Raw genomic sequence first — 27,371 nt, 5'->3', positions numbered from 1 at the left:
AAAATCACAATCACATTACTACAACTAAAACTAATTTCCATATAGACTGTATACCTGTCTATGAATAGTTTTTTTTTATATTCTGGTGTCCTTGTCTATAACAGGTTGCCAGTAAACATTAAGTAGGAAACTGGAAATCCTCAGACATTCAGAAACAGAGAAAAATACCTTGTTATCAACTACCTCTCTAATTAATTGGAATACTTTGACATGCAAATGTAAATTTTGATTAATATTAATGTCCATACTCTACAAAACAGATTTTAATTTTTTTTTTAATTTATGGATAACTAATAACATACAAATCAAACAATGTAAAATCCAGGATGGAATGTACCAATAACGGAGAAGAAAAGTTGCTACTCACCATATAGAGGAGATACTGAGTCACGATAGGCACAACAAAAAGATTCACACAATTATAGCTTTCGGGCATTAAGGCCTTTGTCAGCAGTAGACACACATATCCACATGCACATACACACACTCATGCAAACACAACTTCCACACATGTCTGCAGTCTCAAAGAACAGAAACCACACTGTGGTTCTCAGTTGTCTGAGACTGCAGACGTGTGTGCAAGTTTTATTTGTGTGTGTGTGTGTGTGTGTGTGTGTGTGTGTGTGTGTGTGTGTGTGTGTGTGTCTACTGCTGGCAAAGGCCTTAATGGCCAAAAGCTATAATTCTGTGAATCTTTTTGTTGTGCCTATCGTGACTTAGCATCTCTGCTATATGGTGAGTAGCAACTTTCTCTGGTATTATAATAACGTACAAAGTGACAGAAATGTTTAGTATGACCTTGTACATAAAAACAGCACTTGGTTTTCAAAGTATCTATCTTCTTCCCTAATAGATATAAAGTGCTGCATTCTGGAAGTAATCCTCACAGTTATCAGTGTGAGCAGATTAGAAATAGTCATAATTTTTGACAGATGTTACCTGCAGAGATCTGTAGACCCTACTTGATCCACATTTCAGAAAGTTCGCCTTTATCATGATACTACAAAAATAAAATTAGATAACACAACTGCCTTTATGGTTGTAATGTTAGACATGCATCTGTCTCCTAAACTTAAACAACGGAAAATCCAAGATGGAATGTAACAATATTATGGGAAGGAAAGTTGCTACTCACCATATAGTGAAGATGCTGAGTTGCAGATAGGCACAACAAGAAGATTTTCACACTTAGAGCTTTTGGACAATGGCCTTTGTCAACAATACACACACACACACACACACACACACACACACACACACAACACAACACAACACAACTAGCACACATGACTGCAGTTTCAAGCAACTGAAACCACGCTCTTTTTGTTGTGCTTATCTACGACTCAGCATCTCTGCTATATGGTGAGTAGCAACTTTCCTTCTCATAATGTTATCTCCTAAATTTAAGTACTACAAATACAGGAATCATGGAATTTAGTACCAACAAACACAGAGATGTTCATAATTCTCCTTAGGAAACAAAATTGTAAAAAAGAAAAACTGGGCAAAATTCTTTGGAATCACAATCTAGGACCATCTCAAGTGGGGCATGCATGGAGATTCCTGGTCTGTATACAATCCAAAAACATATTTGTCACAAATATGATTAGCAAATATTGTAGAGATATGTGTATTCTAAAAACTGTACATCATTCACTGTTCTCATTGAATTTGAACTATTTGGTAGAAGTATGGGGTGCAACAACACTAACAAACCTAAATCCATTAGTAACACTATAGAAACAGTTGTCAGAATTATCTGTGGTGCCAAACACAGAGAATCATGTCATGAACTGTTTCCAAAATTGCATCTGTTAATGATTACAAGTGTATATTTCTTAAAATAATATTGCTTTTGAAAACAGTGAAATAAAACCTAAATTTTGATCTACACCAGCAAAATACAAGTCAAAAATCAAAATATAAACAGCCATAGAAGAGTGTTATATGATAGAAATGAAGTTCGTGCAATGCTAAAGCAAGCCAATACCCTTCCTCCTACAGAATTTAAGAATAAATCCACTTTATTTTCTTAATGAGTTCTTTGTCTACTTGAGAAATAAACAGAAATGTTCTGCTTTGTACATATTTAAGGTTTATAGTGTTAGGTAATTCACAAACAATCTAATGATGATAAAAGCTGTAACACTGTTTCTTATATAATAACAAATGTAAAATGTATTAAAAGGTACATTTATAGACATCAGAACTGTACTTCATTAACTGAAACCTTAATTATTCTTACCTGACATATTCAGATGAATAATCTGTGTGATGTGCTGAAACCATATTATTCTAGGGACTGCATTGATTACTTGACATTGAGTAAATTTTATTATTATTATTATTATCAACAATGTCATAAGTTCTGAATTTTGATCAAATGGAAATGGTGTATTTTTGCACTAGTGTGTCAATGTACTGAATTGAAGCATGGAGGTGTGCTGCAGCCAAGCAAGTAAACAGGGTATTCATCCTTTTGGAAAAGCAGTTAGGGTTCTGTTCAGTCTCAGATATAATGATCCATTTAAAAGGGCATTGAAGAGTGAGAAATTACTTACACTGTCATAAATATGTGTTTCTGAGGCTGTACAACTAATTTTAAAATGCAAGCAGTGCAAAAGTTTAAACAAATATCAGCATATTTATAATATTTGCAGACACTTTATCACTGGCATGACATAACATAAAAGATGTTGACATCAGCACCCATTGCAAGGGATCAAATTGTTTGAGATATTCATAAATTATATATCTAAAATGTTTTTGAATGAGTATCATACAAACAAGCTTTTTTAATTGGATAGATAAAAAAAATGTACTCACCAAGCAGCAGCAGAACACACACATAAAAGACTGTTGTAATTGGTAAGCTCTCAGAGCGAGTGACTCCTCCTTCAGGCAGAAGGGTTTAAGGGGAAGGAAGAAAGGTGAAGGAAAAGGACTGGAGAGGTCTAGGAAAAGGGGTAGAGTTTGGGAAAGTAAGCAGCCCCTTACCGTATGGTAAGCCTCCCAAGATCCGTGGCTCTGGGTGACTTTCCCAAAATCTACCCCTTTTCCTAAACCTCTCCAGTCCTTTTCCTTCACCCTTCTTCCTTTCCCTTCAACCCTTCTGCTTGAAGAAGGAGCCTCTGGCTCCAAAAGCTTGCCAATTACAACAGTCTTTTGTGTGTGTGTTCTGCCGCCGCTTGGTGAGTAGATTTTTTATCAGTGCAATTAAATAACAAGCTTTTAGTAATATAAAAGAACTACTGTCACATGAACAGATTATATTAATTTTCTCCATATTATCTAAAGCAGCTGAGGATATATTGTGTTTCACATGCAATTCCATGATGTTATGACATGAATTTTAACATCCAAAACAAATTTTGTATTTGCCAATAGAGAAAAATAAATAAATGAGGGAATCAACAGAACATGGGGTGTGAATGAATGAATGAATGAATGGTAAGGCTGAATGGTTTTGGCAGTTAGCCATTTAAGCATCCTCTTCAGATACAGACTTTGCCTTTTATGGTATGACATAACTAAGTGAGAGGCAATTGATTAGTCACATCCTGTGTGAACACTCTTTTCTTCTTAGTGATGTTTCCAGACTCTGGATTAACCAATTCTGGAGCTTGTTTTTGCCTTTATATTACCTTTTGTTACTGCTTCTATCTGCTGCTGATAGCAAAGTAGAAGTTATCTTTATTAGGTTGCAGCTTGTAGTGTCATAGGCAGTTTTCAAGGAAATAGCATGTCACACTCAAGGTTAAATTTAGTCAACAAAATATGTCATAAGATATCTTAATTGTGAGTTAGGTAAAAAAACAGTGCAGTAAAAGTGAGGAATTCTGTGCAGAGATGGAACAATCCATGGATTCCGTACATCTGGAGAGTGGTACGGGTGTTAAAACATCACACCATCACACCAGAAATGAGCTCAGCCTGTGCCACAGATGAAACATGTGACTGGCCTCTTCTCTGTGCAGACATATCAAATGATGTTGATTCAAACCTTGGGTAATGGTCTGACACATATAGAACATTGTCTGCTCTGGAAATTGTAATATTAACCTGTTGTTCTGCAAGAAGTTAATGTGAAATATTGTTTACAATGTTGAGGAATATATAAGTTAGCTCCATGCATAACTGCCAAGTGACAAAAACAATTAGCACAGAAAACTGGAATGAAGTAGCATGTCTGGTCCACTATTGCAATTAGCAATTGAGTTATTTAAGAAAATTATGAGTGTTCAGAACACTAGATGAGATGGTGTACACACTTGCATGTACAAGCATCAATCAAGCCACTGTGACACCACAAGTTTCATTTTGTAATTAATTTTCTTTACAGGTAATTCAGGTTTTTTAAGATTAGCACTTAATTATTTGATATGTGCCCTTATAAAACAGTTTGCATGTTGTCTTCACTTTGTCTGGTAAGGATGCCTTTAAACTTTTCAAGAATACACTCATGTAGTCATAAAATTCAGTTTCTGATTAGATCTTTAATATTGTTGAATGGATCACTCTATATTTCATTTACTTGTAATTGATGTTTTATGGCCCTTATTATGAAGAAGATCTTAATAGATACACAGCAGAATTAACTACGGTATGAATCAACAGAGGAATCCATTGTTGTAACACATAAATTTTACTGTGTTGCATAAACAATGTGATACATTAGTTTGTTTAAAAAAGAATGCAGCAGTATGTCACTTTTAGTATCTAAGCATGAGAACAAAGCAAATGAACCAACAATTTCAGTGGCATTTCAGGTGGTAGCAGTTAGGAAGAATAAGTGTGAGGAACCTGTGAAAATTTGCCTCTTGCAAAACTATGCTCATGGAGACTCAATGAGAGGCTATGTAAGTTAGAACTGTGCTGTTGCTGTTGTGGTCTTCAGTCTAAAGACTGGTTTGAAACAGCTTTCCATGCTACTCCATCCTGTGCTAACCTCTTCCTCCCCAAATAACTACTGCAACCTACATCCTTCTTAATCGCTTACTGTATTCATCTCTTTGTCTCCCTCTACGATATTGTCATGCACGAGAAGGTGTAATTAGATGAATGACGAACACTAACTTCCTTAATGAAGGTTTATTCAGCACTTTCACATACAAGAGCGTGGAGTGAACTGCCTCCAGTCAGAACACATACAGTATATATACAGCTACAGAAAATTCCAGTACAACGATTCTTTACATTTGTGGATCCTTCTACAATGTACTCGAACTGAATATAGAAATTAAAATTGTATAGTCCAGGTGAGTTTTGAACTCACGACCCTCCATGCGACAGTTTAGTATAATCACCACTACACCGCAGTGCTACTCAGCTTCTTCTGTGACATTGCTCCCTCCTTAAGAGAACGGCATGTTAGGTCATCCTAGTCCGAGAACGAGTCATTTGTCCCGCATACTCCGACTCCCCTGTGACTCTGGCGGTCATCTTCTTAGAACTTCTTTTGCCACTACACTCTTCGTCACCTTTCCACTTGTTTCACTGGAGCTTCGAATTTACCCTGGGTTGCTGGATCGTTATAGGGCTTCATTCAAAGAACGTGGACCATATCTCTGATCTTGTGTTGGGGTCAAAACCTTCAACTTCACAAGTAGCATCAGACAACTGCCTTACAACCTTATAGGGTCCAAAGTAGGGCCTGAGAAGCTTCTCAGAGAGACCAACCTTCCGAAGGGGAGTGAAGATCCAGGCAAGGTCATCAGGCTGGTAGACAACAGGCCAGTGGCTTGTGTCATACCTTCGGCGATTGTTTTCTTGAGCCTGCAGTGTGTTGAGTCGAGCTAGCTGCCAAGCTTCCTCAGTTCTGGTTAACACCTAGCCAATGTAGTCGTCGTCCACATCATCAGGATGTGACCTGTCAAAGGCGTTTGACTGTGTGAATCACAGCATTCTTTTAAGTAAATTAAAATATTATGGCATCACTGATAGTGCAGCAAAGTGGTTTCAGACATATCTTACTAATAGAAAACAAAGGGTGTCATTATGTAATACTTCAGCAGTAGGCAATCAGACATCATCTGACTGGGAAGAAATTACATGTGGTGTTCCCCAAGGTTCCATACTAGGTCCACTACTGTCTCTTGTGTCTATTAATGACCTGTCATCTGTTACATTACCAGATGCCAAGTTTGTCTTATTTGCAGATGATACAAACATTGCAATAAATAGTAAATCAAATATAAATTTAGAAAGGGCATCTAATCAAACTTTTACTGACATTAATAAGTGGTTCATAGCCAATTCACGGTCATTAAACTTTGAAAAGACCCACTATATGCAGTTCAGTGCAGTTCAGAACTTCCAAGAGATTTCCTTCAGGTGTGAGTATAAAATATTAAATATGATGACATGTAAATAGGAGAAGTTGAGAGTGTAAAATTCTTGGGATTACAACTTGATAATAAATTCAGTTGGGAGCAACATACTAACGAACTGCTAAAGCGCCTAAACAAGTCTGTGTTTGCAATGTGAATGATGTCAGACATAGGAGATGTAAATATTAAAAAAACTGGCATATTTTGCTTATTTTCACTCCATTATGTCATATGGTATCATATTTTGGGGTAACTCCACAAACAGAGAAAAAATGTTTAGAGTACAGAAGTGTATAATAAGAGTAATGAGTAGTGTAAATCCAAGAACATCAAGTCGAAACCTATTCAAAGAATTGGGCATATTAACCACAGCTTCTCAGTATATTCCTTAATGAAGTTTGTTGTAAATAATACATCTCTTTTTCCAACTAACATCTTAGTACACAGTATCAATACTAGGAATAAGAACAATACACATAAAGATTTAAAATCACTTACTCTTGCCCAGAAAGGAGCCCAGTATTCAGCAACACACATTTTCAATAAGTTACCAGTAACCATTAAGAGTTAAGTTTCAGACAAGGCACAATTTAAACATAATTTAAAAGAATTTTTGGTGGCCAACTCCTCCTATTCCATCCATGAGTTTCTAAACAAGTGCAGTAAACCATTTTAATGAAAATTTATTATACTTTAATTTTTGACAATACTTGGTTGTAACAGCCAAGTAATTACCTAATGTGTGAATGATGGATGTATGGAAAGCAGGTGTAAGTCTTAAGTCTGTAAATAGTGGAAGTTTAATTTTAAATCTTGTACATAATCTGACTGTTCTTAACTGAGGATCACTGAAATGAATAATTTACTTTAATTTTTGACAATACTTGGTTGTAATAGCCAATAAACTAGCAAATGTCTGAATGATGGATTTAATGAAAGCAGGTGTAAGTATTAAACCTGTAAATATTAGAAGTTTAAATTTAATTCATGTACATAATTTTACTGTTTATTGATGGAGGATCATTAAAATTAATGAAACTAAAGTTTTTCTAATTACATTTTTGTAATGTGTTTATCTGACATGTTCCACACTCAGGAGGATTCCCTCCTTTATGGGTCTATGGAATGAATAATTAATCTCATCTAACCTAATCTAACGGAAACAGAGTGTCCATCATTGTAGTCACCTCACACCCATGCACCAGGAAAAATGGCATGAATCCTGTTGTGTCTTGTTTGGTGGTGTTGTAGGCCAACGTCACAAAAGGTAGCACCCCATTCCAGTTGCTTTGCTCAACACTGACAAACACTGATAGCATGTCAGCCAAGGTCTTATTAACGCATTCAGTAAGCCCGTTCGTTAGTTTGTGGATGGTAGGCAGTCGTCATGTGATGAGTAATGTTGCACTGACAGTTAATCTCTGTTACAAGATTCAATTGAAAAACTTTCCCTTGATCATTAATTAACGGCCTTGGGGCACTGTGTTTTAGTACAATGTCTCCCACGATGAATTTGGCTACCTCGGATGCTTTGGCTGTTTTCACAGCTTTTGTAATGGCATAGTGTGTCAGATAATCAGTGCAAACAATAATCCATTTATTGCCACTAGCAGAAATTGGAAATCATCCAAGGAGGTCAATCCCAACATGCTGGAAAGGTGTTTTGGCCGGTGGAATTGGTATGAGTGGGCCAGGTGGTTTCCGGGGAACTGACTTTCTCCTCTGGCACTCCTAAATAAACCTGGCCAGAAAAATCTCTTGCAGATTCTATCATATGTCTTAATAAATCCTGAAGTCCGGCCTCAGGTGTGTCATGGAATTTCTGTAAAACATCTAAGCGCATGTGTTTAGGAATCACTGGTAGCCATCTCTTTCTAAACGGATCAAAGTTTTTCTTGCAAAGTAATCTATTAACTACCTTACATTGCCCTTTCACATCCTCTGACCAATTTAAGGAAAGCATCATTTGAGATATCTTGGTGTCCTTATTCTGCTCAGCAGACAGATCCTGGAGTGCAGCAAGACAGTCATTATCTTAATCAAAGTCTTAATGGTCTTGCACAGGGTTTCTTGAGAGACAGTCAGCATACTGGTGTTTTCTTCCACTTTTGTACACTATGGTAATGTCATACTCTTGAAGACGTAGTGCCCACCTGGCGAGTTGTCCTGTTGGATCCTTATGATCTGTCAACCAACAAAGTGAATGATGGTCTGTAACAATTGTGAATGGCTTTCCATAGAGATACTGTTGAAATTTGCACATGGCCCAGATCACAGCAAGACATTATCTTTCTGTAGTTGAGTAGTTTCTCTTGGATTTTGTAAGTGGCCTAGAAGCATTGGCTATAACATTCTCTTTCTGAAATTTGCACCAGAACAGCACCGATCCCATACCTGCTGGGATCTGTGTGTAGTTCTGTAGGTGCTCTCTCATCATACAGAACAAGTACAGGGTCAGTCGTCAGAGCTTTTCGCAGCACATCGAAAGAATCTTGTTGAGCACCACCCCAGATAAATTTAGTATCAGCTTTTAAGAACCCTTGTAGTGGTCTGGCTTTGATACAAAAGTCTTTGGTAAAACGACGGTAATAAGAACATAGTCTGAGGAAGCTTCTCACACCTCTAATACTTTTAGGAATAGGAAATTCCGTTATAGATCTCACCTTTTCTGGGTCTGGCTGTGCACCTTTGTTTGACTCAAGGTGCCCAAGTATTTTGATTTCTTTTGCTCCGAAGAGACACTTTCTTGGATTAAGTTTCAGTCTGCATTGTTGGAGACACTTAAGAATGGCCCTCAGTCTTTTTACGTGTTCATCAGATGTCTCTGAGAACACTATAATGTCATTTAAATAACAAAGACACATCGTCTACTTCAGGTGACTTAGAAAATTACCCATTATCTGTTCAAAAGTTGCTGGTGCATTACACATACCAAACGGTGTTACCTTAAACTCATACAGGCCCTCAGAGGTGATGAATGCAGTTTTCTCATTATCAGTGTCATCTATTTCGATTTGCCAGTATCCCGAGTACACGTCCATAGTTGAGTAAAACTGAGCCCCCTTCAGATAATCTAGTGTATCGTCAATTTGTGGAAGAGGGTAAACGTCCTTTTTAGTTATATTATTAAGCTTCCTGCAATCAACACAAAAGTGCCAAATGCCATCCTTCTTCCTGAGAAGCACCACTGGTGACGACCATGGGCTCTGCGAAGGCTGAATGACGTCATTCTTCATCAGTTTCTCTATCTCGTCGCGAATTATTTGACGTTCCATTGCTCTCACGCAGTATGCTCTCTGGCTTATTGGTTGATGGTCTCCAGTGCTAATCCAGTGCTTCACCATCGATTTCTCTCATTTGCTCTTCACCTGTGGATTGAAGCATTCAGAGAACTCTTGAAGAATGGCAAGTAGCTTCTTCTGTTTTTCCTTAGTGAGATCTGGTGATAGTTGAGCTAGAAGATTTTGTCTCGTAGTGGTAGCACTAATTTCACCCATAGACTCGGCATGGGAGGTTTCTATGATGCTCAGCTGTTCTTCAATTAATGGCTCAGCATTTGCTACGCACATGCGTCTTGGAAGGATCTGCGGTTCTTGGCAACAGATAACTACCCACAATTCACCAAATCCATTGTCAAACAAAATGACAGAGGCTGGGATGACCAAGTTATTCTTCAGTGATATGCTTCTCTTACATTCCACTACAAGATCCATGGGTTGATGCTTGGCATCACACGTGACAGTTACCTTTCTAGTGCTGACTGCAGGAATGATCACTTCATCCAGCACACATAGTCTTCAGACAGTCAGATGCGCATCTTCCTGTCCACAGTATCTCATCTCGTCTAGCATAATCTTTGAGTGACTACAATCTATAATTGCCTGAGAAACTTTCAAAACGTCCCATTCGAGAATGACGTCATGACTAGACTCTTGTAAGACGATGAATTCTAAGGCCTGTGTATGCCCACTTATACCCACACGAATGGTACATCTTCCTGTATGTTTTACATATTTCCCATCAGCCATCTCCAGCAGAGATGTTTTGTTGTTGACGAATACAGTTTTCTGCAACTGGAGATGGTACTTCTACAAAATGATTGAATATGATGCTCCAGAGACCACAAGAGCTTGGGCTGGTTGGCCATCAATGAGGATATCGACGTAGTTTCCTATCATTTTTGTGGTGATTGACGGCGGAGGACTTTTCTCTTCGACGGCCTCACCTCCAAGGAAGGTCGCACCCTTCAGTTTTCCAGGTTGCGGTGGTTAGGTGATCGGATGGAGCTTCTAAACGGCTATGGAGACCTTGATCGGCATGTTGGGGAGCATCCTCTCCAGCAGCTAGCTTGTGGCAATGGTAACCTACGTCGTCCTGCACCCACATCTTCTTGTTGATCTTCGTCATCCCACAGTTGGCATCAGCTAAGATCGGCCTGCTGTCTTCTGGCACAGGCGTCATCAAATATCCACCTCCTTTCTTGACAACAGCGCACCACATGTCCCGGTTGTCCACAGTGGAAACATACTGGTTGGTTATCCTATGTCCTCCAAACATCAGCCTTCTTTGGTGCCCAAACAGATTCCTCATGCGGCATTGTAGGAATGTAACTCTGCCTGAGTCTCGGCTTTTTCACCACTTTAAAGGGGAATGAAGGACAAGAGAATGGGCTCAATGTCTGTTCCACTTCCTCCCTTATGACCTCTTGAAGTGTCTCAGTTTTTTGCTCACCATGCAATCCACATGCCTTCTGAACTTCCTCTCTCACTATCTGACGAAGAACACTTGTGGAATCAGTTGCTTCCTCCATCACAGACATTGATACAACATTTGGAAGCCGATCAAACTTCTTGGGTGCAATTCTTTCTTGATGCATTGTCTCAATATACTGGCACCATTTTATGAAGTCACCTGCTGCCAAAACCTCCTTCAGGAGTAGGGCTTGATACATGTCCTCAACAACACCCTTCATGAGATGTGCAACCTTATCTTCCTCCTTCATTTTAGAATCCACTATTTTACACAGCCCCAAGACATCTTGAATGTAGGATGCAGTGGTTTCTTCTGGACACTGTACCCCGTAATTTAATTTATCTTCAGCCTTGCACTTTTGTTATTGTGTGTCACCAAAGTACTTGTGCAGTTCCACCTGGAATACTTCCCAGCTTGTGAACTTCTCCTCGTTGATCTCATACCATTGTTTGGCAGTGCCCTCCAAGTAGAAAAATACATTAGCCAAACATTTGACTATATGCTCATATACCTTCAGCCACTTGTTTGGATCTTGGCCATCATCAGCAGAGAACCTGGAAGGATGTCTCATGTGGTGGCACACCATTGCTGTCATCATAATTTCTCTTTTTCTTCTGTCTCCGATATATTGTAATCTGTTGAATATGGCTCGAACTCGGGTTTCTCGCCACATAAATGGTGGCTCTTTCACGGCCTGGTGGGAGCCACTGTGTTGTCAATAATGTGCACTATCACAAGTTCCAATACCCAGTGTCTCCACCAGAGTAATGTCACGTACAAGGAGGTATAATTAGATTAATGATGAACACTAACTTCACTTGATGAAGGTTTGTTCAGCACCTGCACATACAAGAGCGCGGAGCGAACTGCCTCTGGCCAGAACACATACAATACATATACAGCTACAGAACATTCCAGTACAATGATTCTTTACATTTGTGGATAATTCTAGAATGGACTCAAACCGAATATAGAAATTAAAATTGTATAGTCCAGGTTTGTTTTGTACTCATGACCCTCCATCCAACAGTTTGGTATCATAACCGCTACACCACGGTGCTACTCAGCTTCTTCTGCGACAATATTTACCTCCCACACTTCCCTCCAATAATAAACTGGTGATACCTTCATGTAGCAGAGTGTGTCCTATCAACTAATCTCTTGTTTTGTATAAGTTATGCCACAAATTTCTTGGCTCCCAAATTCTATTCAGTATCTCCTCATTAGTTATATGATCAGCCTATCTAATCTTCAACATTCTTCTGTAGCACCACATAACAAAAGCTGTTCTCTTTTTATCTAAACTGTTTATCATACATGTTTCACTTACATACATGGCCACGTCCATACAAAAACCTTCAGAAAAGACTTCCTATCACTTAAATCTATATTCAATGTTAACAAATTTATCTTCTTCAGAAATACTTTTCTCGTCATTGCCAGTCTGTATTTTATATCCTCTCTACTTCTGCCATCATCAGTTATTTTGCAGTCCAAATAGCAAAACTCACCTACTACTTTTAAGTGTGTTGTTTCCTAATCTAATTCCCTTAGCATCACCTGATTTAATTCAACTACATTCCATTATCCTTGTTTTGCTTTTGTTGATGGTCATCTTATACCCTCCTTTCAAGACACTGTCCTTTCCCTTCAACTGCTCTTCCAGGTCCTTTGCTGTCTCTGACAGAATTATAATGTCATCAGCAAACCTCAAAGTTTTTATTTCTTCTCCATGGATTTTAATTCCTACTCCAAATTTTTCTTTTGTTTCCTTTACTGCTTGCTCAATATATAGGTTGAATAAAATCAGGGATGGGCGACAACACAGACTCACTCCATTCCCAACTTCTTCTTCCCTTTCATGCCCCTGACCCTTGTAACTGCCATCTGGTTTCTGTAAAAATTGTAAATAGCCTTTCGCTCCCTATATTTGACTCCTCCCACCTTCAGAATTTGAAAGAGAGTATTCCAGTCAATATTTTAAAAAGTTCTCTTTAAGTCTACAAATGCTAGGAACATAGGTTTGCCTTTCCTTAATCTATCTTATAAGATAAGCAATATTGCCTCTCATGTTCCAACATTTCTATGGAATCCAAACTGATCTTTCCCGAGGTTGGCTTCTACCAGTTTTTCCATTAGACTGTAAAGAATTCGTGTTAGTATTTTGTAGCTGTGACTTATTGAACTGAAAGTTTGGTAATTTTCACACCTATCAACATCTGTTTTGTTTGGGATTGGAATTATTTTATTCTTCTTGAAGTCTGAGGGTATTTCGCCTGTCTCATACATCTTGCTGACCAGATGGTAGAGTTGTGTCATTGCTGGCTCTCCCAAGGCTTGGAATGTTGTCATCTCCTGGGGCCTTGTTTTGACTTAGGTCTTTCAGTGCTCCGTCAAACTCTTCACACAGTATCATATCTCCCATTTCATCTTCATCTACGTCCTCTTTGATCTCCATAATATTGCCCTCAAGTACAACGCCCTTGTAGAAACCCTCTATATACTCCTTTCACCTTTCTATTCTTTCCTTATAACTAGTTTTCCATCTGAGCTCTTGATATTCATACAAGTGGTTCTCTTTTCTCCAAAGGTCTCTTCAATTTTCCTGTAGGCAGTATCTATCTTACTCCTAGTGAAATAAGCCTCTACATCCTTACATTAGTCCTCTAGCCGCCCCTGCTTACCCATTTTGCACTTCCTGTCAATCTCGTTTTTGAGAAGTTTGTATTCCTTTTTGATTGCTTCATTTACTGCATTTTTTTTCTCTTTTTATCTATTAAATTCAATATATCTTCTGTTACCCAAGGATTTCTGCTAGTCCTCGTCTTTTCACCTACTTGATCCTCTACTGCCTTCACTACTTCATCTCTCAAAACTACCCATTCTTCTTCTACTGTATTTCCTTCCCCCATTCTTGTCAATCATTCCCTAATGCTCTCTCTGAAACTCTCTACAACCTCTGGTTCTTTCAGTTTATCCAGGTCCCAACGGCGTAAATTCTCACCTTTTTGCTGTTTCTGCAGTTTTTATCTACAGTTCATACCCATAGATTGTAGTCAGACTCCACATCTGACCCTGTAAATGTCTTACAAATTAAAACCTGGTTCCTAAATCTCTTTCTTACCATTATATAAACCTTCCAGTGTCTCCAGGCCTCTTCCACATATACAACCTTCTTTCACGATTCTTAAACCAAGCGTTAGCTATGATTAAGTTATGCACTGTGCAAAATTCTACCAGGCAGCTGCCTCTTTCATTCCTTACCCCCATTCCAAATTCACCTACTACTTTTCCTTCTCTTCCTTTTCCTACTATCGAATTCCAGCTCCCCATGACTATTAAATTTTCTTCTCCCTTCACTACCTGAATAATTTCTTCTCATCATAATTTCTTCAATCCCTTCATCATCTGTCGAGCTAGTTGGCTTTTATACTTGTACTACTGTGGTAACCATAGGCTTCGTGTCTATCTCGGTTACAATAATTTATTTATTTATTATCGGTCCTGTAGATCATACAATTTGTACAGCAAAGCACATCATGATATAGGACATGTCAATTTGAAAATTATGTTAAGGTGGTGTATGATGAGAGATGACGGTAGTGATACATTACTCACATAGCAGAATACATATCGGATATATAGACAAAATATAAGAAAGGTGGTGTGTGATGAGAGATGACAGTGGTGGTACATAGTACACATAGCAGAATACATATAAAAGATACAGACAGAATATGAATAATACACAATAATTAAATTATCTTACTAAGTAGAAATACCTACAAGTGAATAGACAGCTCATTACAAGTAATTAAAATCTTGTGGTACATACGCATAGCATGCGTTCACCATACTGTTCATAGTAGCTTACCCAAACTCCTATTGTTTTATTCATTATTAAACCTACTCTTGCATTACCCCAATTTGATTTTGTATTTATAACCGTGTATTCACCTGACCAGAGATTTCTGCCCAAACTCTTTGCCTTTACATATGTCTGCTTGTGTCTGTATATGTGCGGATGGATATGTGTGTGTGTGTGCGAGTGTATACCTGTCCTTTTTTCCCCTTAAGGTAAGTTTTTCCGCTCCCGGGATTGGAATGACTCCTTACCCTCTCCCTTAAAACCCACCTCTCTTTGTCTTTCCCTCTTTCCTGATGAAGCAACCATGGATTGCGAAAGCTTGATATTTGTGTGTGTGTTTGTGTTTTTTATTGTGTCTATCTACCAGCGCTTTCCCGTTTGGTAAGTCACAGCATCTTTTTTAATATAAATAAAATAATTAATATAATAGAGGGAAACATTCCACGTGGGAAAAATATATCTAAAAACAAAGATGATGTGACTTACCAAACGAAAGGGCTGGCAGGTCGATAGACACACAAACACACACACAAAATTCAAGCTTTCGCAACCCAAGGTTGCTTCATCAGCAAAGAGGGAAGGCGAGGGAAAGACGAAAGGATGTGGGTTTTAAGGGAGAGGGTAAGGAGTCATTCCCGGGAGCGGAAAGACTTACCTTAGGGGGAGAAAAGGACGGGTATACACTCGCACACACACACACATATCCATCCACACATATACAGACACAAGCAGACATTTAAAGACAAAGAGTTTGGGCAGAGATGTCAGTCGAGGCGGAAGTGCAGAGGCAAAGATGTTGTTGAATGACAGGTGAGGTATGAGTGGCGGCAACTTGAAATTAGCGGAGATTGAGGCCTGGTGGGTAATGGGAAGAGAGGATATATTGAAGAGCAAGTTCCCATCTCCGGAGTTCGGATAGGTTGGTGTTGGTGGAAGTTCCAGATAACCCGGACGGTGTAACACTGTGCCAAGATGTGCTGGCCGTGCACCAAGGCGTGAGTGTGTGTGTGTGTGTCCTTGGGTTGCGAAAGCTTGAATTTTGTGTATATGTTTGTGTTTGTTTGTGTGTCTATCGACCTGCCAGCGCTTTCGTTTGGTAAATAAAATAATTAAATAGAGAAGAAATGTATTCTTAACAAAAAAAGTGGTGGAGTACATTTTCACTCCGCACGAGTATCTGTATCCCCAAAACCCATGTGAGTAGCGCAGGATTAATGTTACAAGGTCAGATCAGTCAACCATCCAGACTGTTATCCCTGCAGCTATTGGAAAGGCTGCTGCCCCTCTTCCAGAACTACATATTTGTCTGGCCTCTCAACAGGTACCCCTCCATAGTGGGTGCACTTATGATATGGCTATCTGTATCGTCCAGGCACACAAGCCTCTCTGCCAACGGCAAGGTCCGTGGTTCATGGGTGGGCTTCACTAGTAAACAGAGTAATTCACAAGGAAGGATTGTGAATATGATTTATTGTCACTCTGGCAGATGAGTCATGTGGTTGTATGGAATTAGTGCTACCTGTATGAAGTTGAGGCAGTCGCTAGTTATATTATAGTTATAAGCGGAGCTGACTCAGTTGTAAATTCTGTGCCAACTTTGGTATGGAATTACGGATTACATTGGGACCTCATATCTTGTTCAATTCCTGCAATTCCAGTACTTCCATACATACCTTGTTAAAGAAATATTTCTTCTTTTACTTTGGTGCCCTTTGTTTCAGTTTCCTCTCATTCATGAGTGTCTGGACACTAGCTCTGGTATGACAGATAGCCTGTTCATGTGTCCAGAATTTCTTTTGGTTTTGGGAGAGATTTTTTGATAATATTCTGCAACGTTAGTTACTGAAGATTTCACTCATTGCCCTCTTGAAGGCCAAATGTGTTTCATTCAGCATCTCTCTAGCCATTCTCTCTGATCAAAATTATCCAGTTATCTGTTAGTAGACATTAATAAAAAGTATGGCCACTGTGCCTTTGGGATGGTATGAACATTGCTGAGATGGTTGAATGTCTGGAGAAATGGCAGCCCATTCTTCCACTAGAGCAAAAACCAGAGAAGGTAGAGATGCTGGACACTGGAGTCTGGAGCAAAGTTTGATTCCTAACTCATCCTGTAGGTGTTCCACTGGTTTCAGGTTGGGAACCCTGTGCATGCCAGTCCATTTCAGGAATGTTATTGTCCACAGATCACTGCATCACAGATTCTGCTTCACGATAAGGTGCGCTGTCTTGTTGATACAAACCATCTTTGTCTCTGAACTGTTCCTCTACTGCACAGAGTACACAATGTTATAAAGTGTATTCCGATCATTTCACATGTAGCATTGTATAAAGAGCAGCAGCAGATCACACCCTAACCATGAAAAACACCCCTATACTGTAAAACCACCTCCTCTTTACTTCACTGTTGGCACTACACAAGACGGACAGGTATTGTTTTCAATCCAATCGCTGAAGTCAGATCCTTCCATTGGACTGCCATAGGGTATAGCATGAATCATCACTCCAAATCACTCATTTTGTCATCTACTATCCAGTGTCCTTTACCCAACCTCAAGTGTCACTTAACAGTGGCTTAGTAGGAGCTGCTGAACCATTGTACCCCATTATTTTTAACACAGTCATTGTGCTAGGTAGACTGCTAATAGCACTTTGGAACTCGAGCGATTTCTTCCACTGTTTTCATGGGATTTCTTACAACTGCCCTCTGTAACGCTCAAAGGCCCCTATCTGTCAGTACATGAGACCTGTCTGGTCTTGGTTTAGCTGTGGTTGTTTCTTTGCATCTCCACAATCACATCATCAACAGTCAACTTGTGCACCTGATGAATTTGTTACTCGGGTGATATCCAGTGAGTAGTCAAGTCACTAAACTCTTCAGGCTGACCAACTGCGATATTACTGCTTTTTTACTGACAACACAATACTCCCCACTTCCATTTATACTGGTGAGTTAGAGAGGCTATATAGAGGGAGACAGTGGCCAATGGTGATAGCGTTGCTGATTGGCTGAGGGCCGAGGACACCATGTTTTTACCAAACTGACACTGTCTTGGTACGAGTATAAATAGATACTGTGTGTGATTTTATACTATTGGTTCTCTTCAGTGCTTTGAACGCCAATTTCATTGTACAATTATGTACAGGTTGTAACACGGTAGGTATTGAAGGACTTTTGCACGTTCTCTGTCTGTTCTATTTACTTAAATTATCTTACAGTCACTCTGTTGGTCGGATCTATGACGATACTTTTAGAACTTCACAGAAATTTTACAGACATTTTTATTTAAAGTGATTTACTGAGTGTCACTAATAATATGAATTACAAAATCATCAAGGACAGTCAAGAGGAATGCCTGGTTGCTCCACTGTTGGGTGCAAAAACCAAAGTGAAGATGGATATATGATGCTCGTTTTCCCAAGAAATGAAGAAAGACGTAAACAGTGGGCAGTGAAAGTCAACCAAGAAGGCAGGAATCATAAAGGCGACTTATGGAAACCAACAAATTATTCCTTTCTGTGTGAAGTAAGTAATTTTCTCCTGTGATATACTGTTAGTGAGGCCCAAGCAATAACATTTTGTTTTACTTGGAAGGTTCACAGGCTGTTTACTTAAATTGTGCCTTTCTATACAAGCAATGAAATGCACTGGCCTGTAAATTGTTCAGTTTCTTTTTAATTGTAATAGTAACTATAAGCATTTTGAAATGCAACATTATACAGTAAAATACATGCAAATATCCATAGTTGTGCATAGATATACTTGCTCATAAGAATAGTAAAGTTGCATAATTAGCCATATTGTTGTCCTCCTATTCTTTAGTTCTGCTTGCTTTTCATATTACTTTATGTGCTATATATTAAGCACTGGTTTTTTCTTATCTAGTACAGCTTGATTTTTATTGATTCGTGTAAGTTGATTTTCATTTTATGCTTTAAAAGATATTGAGATTTGTAATATATTTGTGACCATACTTTTCAAGTGTGTTTGTCTCCTTTTCCTTTAGCAAACTGCACAAAATAATTTTTATGATTGTAAACAGATAACATACACCCACTACATTTATCCTGGAAATGACACAGAAAGAGGCTGATGTTTAGACATTTTTCTTAAAAAAGCTGAAAGTGTTAATTTCTTGAAATGAAGGTAGTAATTCAGGGGAAAGTGAAGGTTAACATGTATTGGGTTGTAATAGCAATTAAGTTCTTAGATTGTGTTCATTAGCAGAGTAAACAATTTTTTATGGTATCATAACCATTTCAGTATAAGCAATACTGGGTTTAGCTTGTAATACGACTTAGTATTTCTGTTTTACATTACTGCTTCTAAACTTATCATACAAGTTCCGGTAACAGTTTTTTTTTTTTCTCCTAACAGGAACATTTTGCTGATGATCAGTGGGAGAAAGTCATAGTTGATGGAAAGAAGAAACTAAAGTGTAATTCTGTACCCACAGTTTCCACAGTTTTCTCCCACTCTATGCCAAAGACACCAAGAAAGAAACCCAAGGAGTACCACCTGCCATGACCTCTTTTGCATATCAAAGAGGCCAACATCTATACTGTTGAGGTGGAGAATGCACCACAGTCGTCTACTTGAGCAGAAACAGACAGTAAATATAAATTGCAGGTAAGTAGGTTGGAAGATGTCATTAAGAAACAGCAAACACAAATTTCATTTATGAAAAAGAAGATAAGCAATCTGACACTGCAGAATTCACACTTTAGAGTAAAGTTGAAAACTAAATGTAACTCTGTTGCAGATGTAGTTAAGGAAGTATTTAATGAAAATCAGATTCTAAAATTGAATCAAAAGGAAGTGAGGTGGTCTGAAGATACAGTGCAAAATGCACTGAAGTTGAAATTTGCTTGTGGTAGCAAGGGTTATGACGTTTTAGTCAGTAATCATTTTCCTCTACCTTCTCAACAAACATTAAGAAGGTGACTTCAAAATATCAAGTTTGATTCTGTAATTTTACATCAAGTGTTTGATCTTATGATGAACAAAGTGAAAGCAATGAACGACAGTGAAAGTGACTGTGTGTTACTGCTTGACGAGATGACAATAATTCCAAATAGGGAATTTTATGTGTCAATAGGCTCTTTCTCTGGAAATGTAACTCTTCCCTCTCATGAAGGTACTGCAACGCATGCATGTGTTTTTATATTAGGGGGTATAGCTACACGGTGGAAACAAGTTGTGGCATAGTATTTCAACAGTGACAACTGTAATGGACAAGCCTTACATGATATAATAATAGAAATAATTAAATGCAGTGAATGTGCTGGGTTACATATATGTTGCATCACTTCAGATATGGGCCTAATGAATCAGAGTATATAGAAATCATTTGGAATCATATCTGGTAAAAATTCAGTGCTACAGAATTATGTTTTTAATCCTGAAAACCCAGCTAATAAAATATATTTTGTTGCAGATGAGCCACACTTATTGAAAAATATCAAAACATCTCTGCTGTCAAATGTGACTATAAAGATTCCAGAAATGATTAGACTGGAACATTACCTTCCCACAACAGTTGTAGATTGTACCCATATTGAAGACCTCCATTATCTTGAGCAGGGCTTCCCAACGTGTGGTCCGAATACCCCTTAGGGGTCCGCCGGCTCTTCCTAGGGGGTCCGCAGCGACCCTTCACCAAATCGTGTAAAATAATGAGTAAAATTATTGAATAAAAATGCGAAAATCAAATTCATCACAATTTTTTTTTTTTTCGTGTGAAAAACATGTGTAATTTTACTTCAGGTCGTATTCCCAAGCAGGCTTTGCGGTTCCTCTGATCGACTGTTTCACAACAATACGGGGCTCGTTTGTGCACCGGCTCGTGGCGCGGAGCGAGCTTTGTCGACCAATCACAGTGCTCGCTGGCACGTATGCGGCCCCAGACATCATTAATTGTTAAACTTGCTTTGTGAGTGCACTACCTATTTCATAAGTCGATTTTTGACCTTCAAGTTGTTTTCATTCATCTCTAAACCAAAGACTATTGATACTTCGGGGCGGGGGGGGGGGGGGGGGGGGGGGGGGGGGGTGTCAGTGGGAACATGGAACTTGCATTAAGAAGCTTTCAGTTCCCATGGGTTTTGCTCTGAAATTTTAAGTTACTGTGCTCTTGACTGACTAGGGTTCCACCATGGCTTTTCGACTGAAGAAGGGGTCCACCAACTGATAAGGTTGGGAAGCCCTGATCTTGAGAAAGAAAGTGATTCAAAGCTAGCTCCTAATCTTACAGAAGAAATCATAAAACGCAATAAATTCAATATAATGAATGTGTCAGCTGCTCAAACATATCTGAGCCAAAACACTAGTTGTGGACTGAACTTTTATGGCTAGTGACAAAGGTGACGAGAAGTACCAAACAACAGTATGGTTTGTTGAAATGATTAACAAATGGTTCACATTAATGACTTCTCAGAATCCTGTCACAGCTCTCAGTAACGTAAAACCACGTATGTATCAGGATAGTGTGAATTTTCTGTGTGATGTAATGGGAGTGTTTCAGTACATGCAGACTGGTACAGCAGGTCACTGGAAGCCAATTCAGAGTGGAGTGAGACTATCCAGTCAGAGTGTCCTTGACTTGATGAACTTCTTTTTGAATGAAAGGGACTATAAACTTCTTTTGACAGGATGACTTACTCAAGACTGCCTTGAAAATTAGTTTTCTTGCATTATGAGTCTTCAGAGGGTGCCTACTGCACTACAATTCAGAAACAATTTAAAGTTACTGTGTGTGGCACAGTACTTAACAGATGTATCAAAATCTAGTTATGACAAGAGTGAAGGATTTTACCTCACAGGATATCTGGAACATATAAGAATCAAAACACCAGCACCTTGCATGAATAAACCCACATTAAAACTTCCAAAATGTTGGGATGACCAGGGAAATGTATCAGTAAGTGACCTACGCCATATGAAGAGAAATGCATTTTTTAATATTGCTGGATACATCATAGGAAGAGTCATGAAGTATGACAAAACTTGTAAGAAACACTTTACAGATTTGGTTACTAAAGAAAGACAGAACTCTGATTACTGCACTTTTGTTAATCTGAAACAGTTTAAGCAGGACAAAGATAGTCTTCTGTATGTGTCCAACTGATGTTTTATGTTATGTCTAGATATGGAAATGCTATTTAGAAAATTGTCCCCTGTTATTGATTGTGAGAAACGGTTAACTGATTTAGTTTTGTAATCAACAGTATGACAAATAATGATCTCTTGAAGTAAGTTCAATTTCAAAGTTGCCATAATGTGAAGAATGATGGACAGATTTGTAAGGTTCCGGCTTAAAATATACGGTCTGAAGCTCCGGAAAAAATATGTATAGACTTCAAAATGTCGACACCTACTGGCAAGCAAAACTTCTGCTATGTATGCTCTATCAAAAAAGTTAAATAAATCTTGTTTATACAAATTTTGAATGTGTATATTGTGTTACTGAAATTATTTCAGTATCTAAAATAATAACAAGATTGTAGAAAGGTACCCATTATATATGTAAGTGAAAACTCAGTAGGTGTTGCTCAGTTATGGTCTCATCCCTTTCAGGTATCTTAAAATCAGTATAAATCTTGTTTCCCTCTTTATGTAAGTAATAAATGTTGAAAAAGATTGAAATGAAGCCAGTGAGCATCAACTTCCAGAGCTGTGACGTACAATAAAACTGGTTATTTGATGAACTTTTACAATTTTGCTTTTCCTATAATGCTAAGTTATTTCCAATATGTTTCCTTAGTGATATGCATTTGAAAACTTGAGTTGTAAGGTCAGTTGGAGCCCATGGTACAATACACTGTATTATATGGATACAGCATGAATGAAGACTTCATCTTGTACCTATCAATAGATACAATATGACAAGCTGGTTCAACAAGTAAGGCTCCTCCATCATTTAGTTACTAATTGTAAGGTATGTCAGTTGTTGTACATACAATTTGCAGAGATCAGAATGGTTGGGTAAAGTTTGCAATTGGTATTATTTTTTTTTAGTTCTGTGGTAAGTACAAGGTACTCTTGCAGTCATGAGATGCTCTTATGTTACATGTGTTTTACTCACCTGCTGTCACTGTTAGAAAGCTCGTTTGGTTTCTTTGTGTATTGAACAATCAATTTCTTTCTGTAAGCTTATATTACCTTCAAAACAAAATTTAAAAATTAAAGAATAACCTTTTTACTGATACATCCCCTCCATGAAAGAAAAAGTAAATGAACACCACAGTATTACTGATGTAGCCTTGTAGCAGAGGTCTAGAGTTTTAACTATGTAATCCGAAGGTCGTGAGTTTGAATCCTGTTCAATCCAGGTTTTTTTAAAATGTTATTTTCTAGACTTTTAATGGTTCTTGAGTGACAATTCATGCTACATGATGTGTTTTAACATGTATATGGAACCCTAAGTCTATGTACTTCCAACTGGTGACTCCCACTTGGCTCTATAGTCTTGGCTATTCACATTCCTGTAAATTATAATTTAGCGTGTGGATATTCAGTTACCTATTTTGAATTACTTTCTGCTGTTTCAGTAGAGTGCCTAAGTATTGATATTTTTATGATTTTCTGTGATATAGAGTTCCTAAAAGTGTGTACAGAATTGATGTGTTTTGCCAGCATAAGAAAATGTTATAAGATTGACACACACGTAAAATGCATTATGTGGGGATGGAAAGAGACAATAATTTACCAATTTCAGCGATGAATATCCATAAGGAAAAATCTGAAATAGCATCATGTACTCTGAGATACATTAAATGAAACTTCTTTTTCTTATTAATCAGTTGTCAATGTTTATACAGAATCATAAAATATAGCTGTTGAAATTCAGCAGACATACACACTGCTTCATGATACTTCCCTTTGCTCACAAATTTATTAAGCCTATATAAACATAGACGAATGGCATTTGTTTTAATCATGTATCGAGTATTAAGCTAGAAGATCTGCTTTGGTCTCATGCATCAAACACATGCCTTATTTTACTCATGAAGTGGCTAGCTTTCTGCTTGTGTCACAACCTAATTGTATGTCCCATGCACAATCTGTTAAAAACATGGCAGCCAAGGGCTGATTGGCCACTCTCTCCCTATATAGGCTCTCTATGGTGAGTCCGCCTGTTATGACATCTTCTACATTACATAGGGTGTCCAGATACTTTTGATCAGATACTGTAGTGTATATCCATATTTTTTGCTTTACACATATCGTGCAGTAATTGCCACTTCTTTAGAAATTTCTTTACAGTGACTGTATATCACAGAGGGGTTCCTCACATCATGAAGTGTTCTACTAGGTACATACCTTTCCGGTGCTTGGTCAAGTATTCTTTTCAACTTGATCTGCAGTACCCTACATTGTCATGCCCATAGCTTAATATTTTTTCTTCTTTGAAATAACACAACTTCCTCTATATCTGCTTCTATTTGTCTTAGCTACACTTCCTATTTTGGTATTTGTTTTTTGCCATAATCATGACACAAATGAAGAAGTTATCAATTTGATGACTTCACGTATGAGGGCCAATGTGTCAGCCAGGCTGCATGTGGTTTTTAGGCAGTTTCCCACATCCAATTAGGTGAATACTGAGCTGATACCTATGTCCCACCTCACTTACATGATTTTTTAACATTTATAACTTTCACACACTTTTACATAGGATAATGCAAGAGGCAGACAGACAGGCTACACAAATTTTGTCCCAAAGGAGGAGTGGGCGAAGAGCAAAAGTAGTGGCAACAGGAAGCCACTAATATCACCAATTCCAAGAATTAAAATGCCGACCCTATGAAGATATGGGATAAAGCCTGGTAAAACAAGAAGGCAATATTGTAATAAATACTGAAAGGCAGTTCATTTCACAGTGAGATAACCAGGAGAATTAAACTGTTTCTTTAGAAAATTTCATAAAGAAATATTAGGAGCAGTAAATTAAAATCAGGAACATCTACTGTCAGGTGAAGTAAGTGAAAGATCAAATTTTAACACCATGGAAGTGTTATGCTTATCAGATCACTAATGAAACAGAGAATCGGAGTTGGTATACTTTGATGGTTTCCCACATCCAATTAGGTGAATACTGAGCTGATACCTACGTCCCACCTCAGTTACATGATTTGTTAACATTTATAAAACTTTCACACACTTTTACATAAGATAACACTAGACGGGGAGACAGATAGGCTACACAAATAAGACTGCTTCAGCTGTATGATAGATCTTTATTTTTGATCCAACTAGTTTTGGGGTGTCATCATCAATTATACAAATTTACTTCAAATGGTGACCAAAAGATGACCGAAAATTGTTTTTCCTTATTTGTGGTACACATGTTTAACCATGAAGATGTCACAATTTTTTTTTTATGACAACAAGTGCATAACTGTCAAGAGGTTGGTAAACATTTTTATTGCAACTGGACAAAGAATGTTGGGTCATCTACTGGTTATCATTTGAAATAAATTATGAAATAAGCAAGTGTCCCTGAATACGTGGCTCTAACACTGTAACTAGTTGGGTCATAAATAGAATTTTATCATACAGCTGAAGAGGTCTTTTACATCATGGTACAATTCTATACCTGTGGATGCCCATGAAACAAAATGGAAGCAGAGCCATCTGTTAAAGCAACCATACCATATACCAGTAGTTCTGCAATCATTGCACAGAATTTTATGTGTACATGGACACCAACTAGTTGTCCACCAGAATGAATGGCCACTACCAAACTGTAGTCAAGAAGAAAGTTGACCATCCAATGGCAAAACCATACAAATTTTCCCTCACCAATTTGATTCATAGTAACAGAGTGTTTAGGACACATTCAGGACATCAACATACTTAAACAAGAGAATGCAACTGTAAACCATTTTCCTGAAATTAAGTTTGATAATTTTAGGCCCACTTACGTACTTTGTATGGTCTCTAGTAGTCACACAGTACTCACAGCTGAGTGAGTAAGCACTTAGTTTCCTAAGCGCATGGCCTTTGAATTGAATCTTGCTGTTGGTACTTTTTCTCATTCCCATTCTAACAACAGATTTACTTTCCCTGTGCAGATTATCAATATCTAACAAATCATTTATTATTCTCATGATCTCTATCCTGAAAAATCAAATTTTTCCCTGGTGTTTAAGAGGTATTCCCCATTATAACCATATTCCTGCAAGTATGTTTCAACTCACCATCAGCCAATTTTCCTGGAATCTGTGCTGGCACTTTTTGACCCACCATGAGCCCATTTTCCCAGTATACATCCAGGTATGGTATGACACTATACATGTTGTATCCGGCCCGCTCACCTCATACAAGGTGCTAGGAAGCTGTTTTCCCAGATAGCTAGACAACAATCGAAGTAAGTCTTATAAATGGAGTTTATTACACTAAGTTAAATTGACAATACTTAACTTTGCATATTTACAAAGAGGTGTCGCAAGCGAATGGTGACATGCAAATAATCAACATCCTTCAATATATACAATTTCCATCCAAGCAAATAGTACAGTTCACAAATCACGGCTAAAGTGTTTGGACGATGGCTCATCTTCTAGTGCCCATGGCTAGGCGGAGCAGCTCTTAGATTCTCTTCATATGGGGCTGCTCCTGTTGTGGTGTCGTCCTAGTCAGTGTACTATTGGCTGACGTTGTCTTACAGCCCTCTCTGCTGCTATAACGTTCCAGTCCAATGTGCTGGCACTTCATGTTATGCCGGAACATCCCCCCCCCCCCCCCTCCCAAAGTGATGGACAGCTGTCATGTAGGGAGCGCGACAACGGCAGGGCAGGTCGGAGAGCTGACACCGGAGTGGACCGGAAGCTGTGGCTGCAGGAGACGTCAAGCTTCCGGTCGTACCCCACCATCCGGCCTTCGCTGTGGTGGAAACATCCCCCAGAAAACAACCAGGAGTGTATGCATCCACCACCGGAGGCCAATAACCAGATGTCGAAGGCATCAGCTGCTGCATTATGGCAGGTCCAGCTCCATCGGTAGGATGAGAGGAGGCGGAGGCTCTGTCTCCATGGTGTCATCACGCTGTATCGTGATCACACGTTCTGGCAGTTGCTGTGGCCATGCTGTCCTTGGGATCCATGAATCTGGGGGAAGAGACACAGAAGGATAACTGTTCACATGACATATTTGATTGCGATGGCAGTGCAAGCCATCTGGATCTGAAAGGAGAATGTAGGAATTGGTAAGCACAAAAATGAGCAGCACAAACTCTTTCCATGTATGAGCAGGTAATATCTTCCTGAAATGTAAGCTCAGCATGGCTTGCCATGAAGGCCAACAAAATGGGCAACATAATATTGTCAATGTACATATGGATGCCGTGGATTCTGCTAAGAAAAGAAATAGTACCCCTGACCATCACTTGTGGATGTCAGGCCTTATGGTGTGTGACAGC

Source organism: Schistocerca serialis, chromosome 2 (assembly GCF_023864345.2).
Source record: "Schistocerca serialis cubense isolate TAMUIC-IGC-003099 chromosome 2, iqSchSeri2.2, whole genome shotgun sequence".
NCBI lineage: Eukaryota > Metazoa > Arthropoda > Insecta > Orthoptera > Acrididae > Schistocerca > Schistocerca serialis.
The sequence above is the reverse complement of the archived record's forward strand: the minus strand, read 5'-3'. Positions refer to the sequence as shown.